This window comes from Gorilla gorilla, chromosome X (assembly GCF_029281585.2).
Source record: "Gorilla gorilla gorilla isolate KB3781 chromosome X, NHGRI_mGorGor1-v2.1_pri, whole genome shotgun sequence".
NCBI classification, from domain to species: Eukaryota; Metazoa; Chordata; class Mammalia; order Primates; family Hominidae; genus Gorilla; species Gorilla gorilla.
The window spans coordinates 137786541-137793134 of record NC_073247.2 but is presented as its reverse complement, the minus strand read 5'-3'; the positions used below and the strand labels follow the sequence as shown (position 1 = coordinate 137793134).

The following is a 6594-nucleotide window of genomic DNA, read 5'->3' as shown; positions in this document are numbered from 1 at the left end:
GGGAATTACAATTCAAGATGAAGTTTGGGTGGGGACATAAAGCCTAACCATATCACCTGCTACTGAAAAATACGGCACATGAAGCCATTCGCGTTTAGGATGATCCTATCCTCATCTAAAACACAGAAGACAAAAGAATTTGAGTGGATTTTTTCTCAATCTTTTCAAAGTTGGTGCAGAACTAGAACCATTATGGATGCACAGAATATAAGTTGTTTTATTACATGAAAGGGATGTCTTAGGGCATTAGTGTTTAATTCTCTTTCCAGTTTCTCATTAAGAAAGAACAGCAGATATTAATATGAAACACACAAAATTGGTATCTAATAACCAAAATCAGCCAGCAGGTAAATTTGGATAGGTTAAAAAGCAGGATGGAGAGATTCAGGACTTGGGACATTACCTGGGGAAATTGGACTTATGTAGTTAGTTCTATTATGGGACCCTAAGCAACAAGAGGAAACTAGGCACCATTTGTTTATTTGTTTGACAAATATTCATTTAACACACAACTTCTGATAGGGATTGAGCATAAAAAAAGATAATAAGACATAGTTCCCATGCTCAAAAACTCACAATAATTATTACTAAGCAAATACTAAATAAAGTTATATAATTCCTGAATAAAAGTAAATAATTATTAATGTGCTAAATGATTGCACTTGTTTTCTATTTCAGATAATATATGACTACAAATTTAGCAACTTATAATTACACCAATTTATTATCTCACAGTTCTGTAGTTCAGAAGTCCAAGCACATGTTCGCTGAGTCCTCTGCTTAAGGTTTTGCCAAGTTGAAATCAAGTTGTGGGTTGACCTCTGTTTCTATTTGGAGATAAAGATCCTATTCAAAGATCATTGAGGTTTTGGGGCAACTTAAAATCTCTGACAGTTGTAGTACTAAGGTCAATTTTTCTGGCAGGTTGTGAGCCAGGGATTACTCTCAGCTAGTAGAGGCCACTCTAGGGTCTTTGCAACATTGCTCTTTTATACACCTGCTCTCACTCACACTCAGACCTCTGACTTCAGGAACAGACCAGTCCCTTTCAAAGGCTCATATGATTCATTCAATCCACCCAGGATAATCTCTCTTTTGATTAACTCACAGTCAATTGACTGGTAACCTAATAACAGGAGTGATATATCAACACATTCACAGGCCCTGTCCACATTGAAGTGAAAAGGATTATTCAGGGCATATATATACCAGAGGGTGGAAATGTTAGGGTCTTAGAATTCTATGTACTACAGTGGTATAAAGGATATAAATAAATTAAATGTTCAGAACTACAGAGTGAAAGGCATCAAACACTGCTGAGGGCAGGAATGGTAAAGTAGCAGACTCACCTGCCACACTCTACTCCCCTGCCTGTGGCATAATTCCTTTGCTAATGGCCCTAGGCACTTTATCACTAAACTGAAATATGGCTTAGCAATCCATTTGTAACTAAAGAAGCTGAAACTGCTTTTCCAATCTTATGCCAAAGGATTTAGAGAAGTCATTCCAGAGGACTCGATGTTTGTGCCTCTAAAAATGAATAAAAAATCACTTTGTGAAAAAGCAGGGGAAGACAATTCAGGCAGAAAGAACCATATGTACAGTAATATAAAGGTACAGCAATGCATGAGGCTTTTAGAAAATAATAGTTTCACGTATCTAAAGGATAAGGTACAAATAGAAGAGACAGTGTCTGAAATATAGCCTTAGGGCAGACTACAAAGAACCTCATAAATTGTGCCAGTGATTCTATTCTATGGATAGGATAACCATATAATATATTATCTAAATTGGAACACTTTTGAGAGTGAAAGGTGGAATTATTCATGGTGATGCCAGAACTACATGTATAAACTGGAATTACCCCAAGCAAACCCTACTTATAGCTAACAACAAGCCAACATTTTAATTTTAGAGAGTGACCTTGAACAAGGCCACTTAATAGAAGGTGGATGGAAAATTCATTTTATTCAAATGCATTGCCCCCTTAGGCTGGTCATGCTGCTAATTGCACCAATTTGTTCCATGATCCCTGCTTTTATTGAAGGTTTTCTCTAAATTTTTGGTAATCACAGTGAGTGCTGTGCCAGCTATTTCAGATTATTGCTGAATTAATTCTGGATGATGTGAAAGGCATGCTTACTCTGCTGCAATATTTAGTAAACCATCATGAGGTATTCAATGGAAAATTCAAGGACAGGATGACCATAAACTTATCAAACATATGTTTGAAAATTTTTATATACATATGTAACTAACCTGCACATTGTGCACATGTACCCTAAAACTTAAAGTACAATAATAATAAAAAAAAGAAAATTTTTAAAAAGAATTCTTTTCTTTTTAGAAAGAATGTACTTTTTCTAATTAGAATAATAAATACAAATTTTTCTTTAAAAATCCTCAATTCTGCAATGCTGATATTTTCTGTGCCATTTTGTGAAAACATAACTTTAATAAATAGCTCAAGTCATACAAAAATACAGCAGGAAGAATACTGTTCTTCTAAATAAATACCCTTTAATGAACCAAACTCAGTTATGGTGATATATTTTTAGATTCAGCCATGTAAAATAGACACGATTCCAAACTACTTTGAGGTTTTTTATCTGGATGAAAAATGGAAGTTTGCTCTTACCCATTTTTCATCACCTGGAATGACATTGCGTGGTTAAATATGACTTAAATTCACCATGTGAATTTGGTAGAGACCATTTCATAATGCAAACCACTAATTATGAAATAAATTCTAGCTTATTTTCTCTAAGGTATGGAATCTCAGTTTATGAACGTCTGGACTTCATAAATCATTCTCAAAAGCAAAGAGAAATCACAGAAATCTATTTTTTAGACCCCACGGGTCTTCCTTTAATTTTTTTAATAAAATAGAAAATATACTTTATCAATGGCAACAAGAAAGTAATTTAAACATTCAGCTTTGCAAAAGGCTTATATAAAATATCAAAAACTTCCAAATGTAACATATTTGTAAAGAGCTGGAGGTAAAGGAGAGCAGAATATGTATAATAATGATATTTGAGTCTCGAAAGTAGAAAATGACCAAAATATAATTACATATGATACCACCATGCAATTGTCTTTATTTCATCATAAAATAGATCAAAATTTTGGAAATTTAGAGGACCAATTAATTCTCCAAGTAAGACAGTTGTCAGTTTGCCACCATGTTTTCCAGGGAATCTGCCCATTATTTGAAAGCTTTTCTTTTGGATTGTGACAATCAGCAATTTGTACTTCCTATGTTCATAAATGCTTGGGCAATTTTTGTAGTCACATCTTGCAAATTGCAACAAAAATACAATAGATAAATTCCATATAATTGCAAATTTTTGTTCACACAGTGAACACTTCTGTCCACAATTTTTTTGCCTTTTATGTCTTCATATCCATGCATTCATTCAGTCATTGGTTTTTGCATCAGTGATTTGTATAAGGAGTATTATAAGCAATAAAATGAGCAAGTTGCTGTGGTGGATACCAAAATATGTATCTTAGTTCTTTAATACAAAACGGGAAGTTTTGGACAAATAAATAGAAACACAAATGAAAGTGAGGTAGAAGATCAGCAGAACTTGTTTTCCAAGCACTGGTCACTACCCCACTGATCAAAACAGGATCTGGTCAAAACAGAATGCAGTAAAGAAGCCATCCAAAACCAGGTAAAACCAAGATGTTGATGAAAGCAACTTCCAGTTTCCCTCACTGCTCATTAAATGCTAATTATAATTAATTTTCATGCTAAAAGATACTTCTACCAGAGCCATGACAGTTTACATGCCATGACAATGCCTACAAATAACATTACATTATATAAAAGGGGAGGAATCCTGGGTTCTGTGAACTCCGCATCCCTTTTCTAGAATATTTATGAATAACCTGTCCCTTGTTTAGCATATAATTAGGGAGTAGCTATAAATATAGCTAGCCAGCAATCCACAAGTGCTGCTCTGTCTATGGGGTAGCCCTGCTCTGTCTATGGAACAGCCATTTTCCTGTACTCAGTTGCTCTAATAAATTTGTTTTAGTTTCACTTAACTCTGTTGGCTCACTCTTGAATTATCTCCTAGGTGAAGCCAAATACAAGAACTCTCCCAGGCTATGGCTCAACTTTGGGGTTTGCCTGCATCAAAAGGGGAGGATTCAAGAAAGGTATCATAGGGAAGTTAATATTTAAGTGGAGTATATAGCTTGAGGAGTAAGATTTGAAAAAGTGGAGTTAAGACAAAGAATATAATATGCAAAAAAAACAGAATCTGGGAATAAAGGGAGGATAGAAATATCAGGACAACAAACGGAACAAAAAATAATCATGTTTGATAGAAAATTTGGAATTCATTTTTGTTGTATGCAGATCAGTGGCAGAAGGGAAGTGTGGAAATGTGGGTTTGGTGCAAATTGGGCAGAGATTTGAAAGTCAAAATTAGATATTTGTAATTTGCTAAACTTCAGAATATCATCTAAGTATCTTTTGTTGATAGTTGTTTGTTTCCTATATAAATCATATCTTAAGTCAACTTTATTTAGTACTAACTTGTACATAGAATCCATTATTTTAGAAGTACAATTTGATATGTTTTGACAAATGTATACAACTGTGTAATCACCAATTCAATAAAGACAAGAAACATTCACATCACTTTATATGGCCTTGTACACTTAATCCAAAGTTTTTCTGCCATATACAGGCAACCTCTACTCTGCTTTCTGTCCCTATAAATTATTTTAACTAATACAGAAATTAATAATAAAATAATACTATTATGTACTCTTTTCTTACTGGCCTCATTCGCTCAACTTAACATTTTGAATATTAATCCAATTTATGTAGTGCAAATCAGCAGATAATCCCTTTTTATTCATAAATAGTATCCGATTGTATAGATATGTCACAATTTCAATATCTGTTCACTGGTTGAGGGAGATTTAGTTTGTCTCCAGATATTGACTACTATGAATAGAGCTTCTATGAATATTTGTGTAAAAGCCTTTCTATTGACATATATTCTTATGTCGCTTGGGTAAAAACCTAGCAGTAAAATTGATGGGTCATATAGAAACTGTATTTTAAATTCATATGTAACTGTCAAGATGACTCTTAGATGGAGTGTATCATGTTAGATTCCCACAAACAGTATATGAGAGATCCAGTTGCTCCACATCCTTGCTAGCCCTTAGTACTATCAGTCTTGTGAACTGTAGCTTTTCCAATGAGTATATTGTAGTCTCTAATTAGGATGTTAATTTTTATTTCTCTCATGACTAATAATGTTGAGCATTTATTGTTGTGCTTATTAAGCATTTTTACTCTTCATTTGTGAGATAATGTTCACAATTTGCCAATTTTTATGAAGCTATTTATTTATTTGTTTTGCTTTGTAAGAATCCGTTACATGGTTTGGATATAAGTCCACGGTTAGATATATGTTCTACTAATAGTATTTTTCCCAATCTATATTTCATCTTTTAATTTTATTAATAATGTCTTTCAAAACAGAATTTTAAAAAATTAATAAAGTCAATTTATCAATTTTTTGCTTTATAATTCCTTTTTGTCTCCTACTTAAAAAATCTTTGTCTACTTCAAAGATTTAGGAATTTACTGAAGCATTTCATGACAGGATATTATGTTTTTTTCATAAATATTATAGTTTTGTCTTTTATCATTAGATATTTGACACATTTGACATTTTTTTTCGTCTATGGCATGAGGTAAGTCAAGGTTAATATTTTTTACATAAGTTATCAACTCATTTCAGTGTGGTTTGTTAAAAATTCAGTTGTTTTCTGTATTAGTTTTTTATTGATGCTGTAACAAATTCCCACACATAGCAACTTAAAACAAGGCAAATGTATTCTCTTACTCTTCTGTAGTTTAGAAATATGACATAGAACTTACCAGACTAGGGTGGGGAGGAGCAAAGATGGCCGAATACGAACAGCTCCGGTCTACAGCTCCGGTCTACAGCTCCCAGCGTGAGCCACGCAGAAGACAGGTGATTTCTGCATTTCCATCTGAGGTACTGGGTTCATCTCACTAGGGAGTGCCAGACAGTGGGCGCAGGCCAGTAGGTGCGCGCACCCTACACGAGCCGAAGCAGGGTGAGGCATTGCCTCATTCGGGAAGCGCAAGGGGTCAGGGAGTTCCGTTTCCTAGTCAAAGAAAGGGGTGACCTGGAAAAATCGGGTCACTCCCACCCGAGTACTGCGCTTTTCCGACAGGCTTAAAAAACGGCACACCGGGAGAATATATCCTGCACCTGGCTCGGAGGGTCCTACGCCTCTGGAGTCTCGCTGATTGCTAGCACAGCAGTCTGAGATCAAACTGCAAGGCGGCAGCGAGGCTGGGGGAGGGGCGCCCGCCATTGCCCAGGCTTGCTTAGGTAAACAAAGCAGCCCTGAAGCTCGAACTGGGTGGAGCCCACCACAGCTCAAGGAGGCCTGCCTTCCTCTGTAGGCTCCACCTCTGGGGGCAGGGCACAGACAAAAAGAAAGCAGTAACCTCTGCAGACTTAAATGTCCCTGTCTGACAGCTTTGAAGAGAGCAGTGGTTCTCCCAGCATGCAGCTGGAGATC

General features: G+C 35.5%; 1 long non-coding RNA gene across 1 annotated transcript; it reads right to left on the bottom strand.

Moving 5' to 3' along the window:
* Positions 1-465: 465 nt before the first annotated feature.
* On the bottom strand, positions 466-6321 carry LOC129529722 (uncharacterized). The gene is made up of 3 exons (XR_008675276.1): positions 6279-6321; positions 5918-6171; positions 466-827 (listed from the first exon to the last, which is right to left on the bottom strand). It is a non-coding gene; the product is annotated as an uncharacterized lncRNA (long non-coding RNA).
* Positions 6322-6594: the final 273 nt, after the last annotated feature.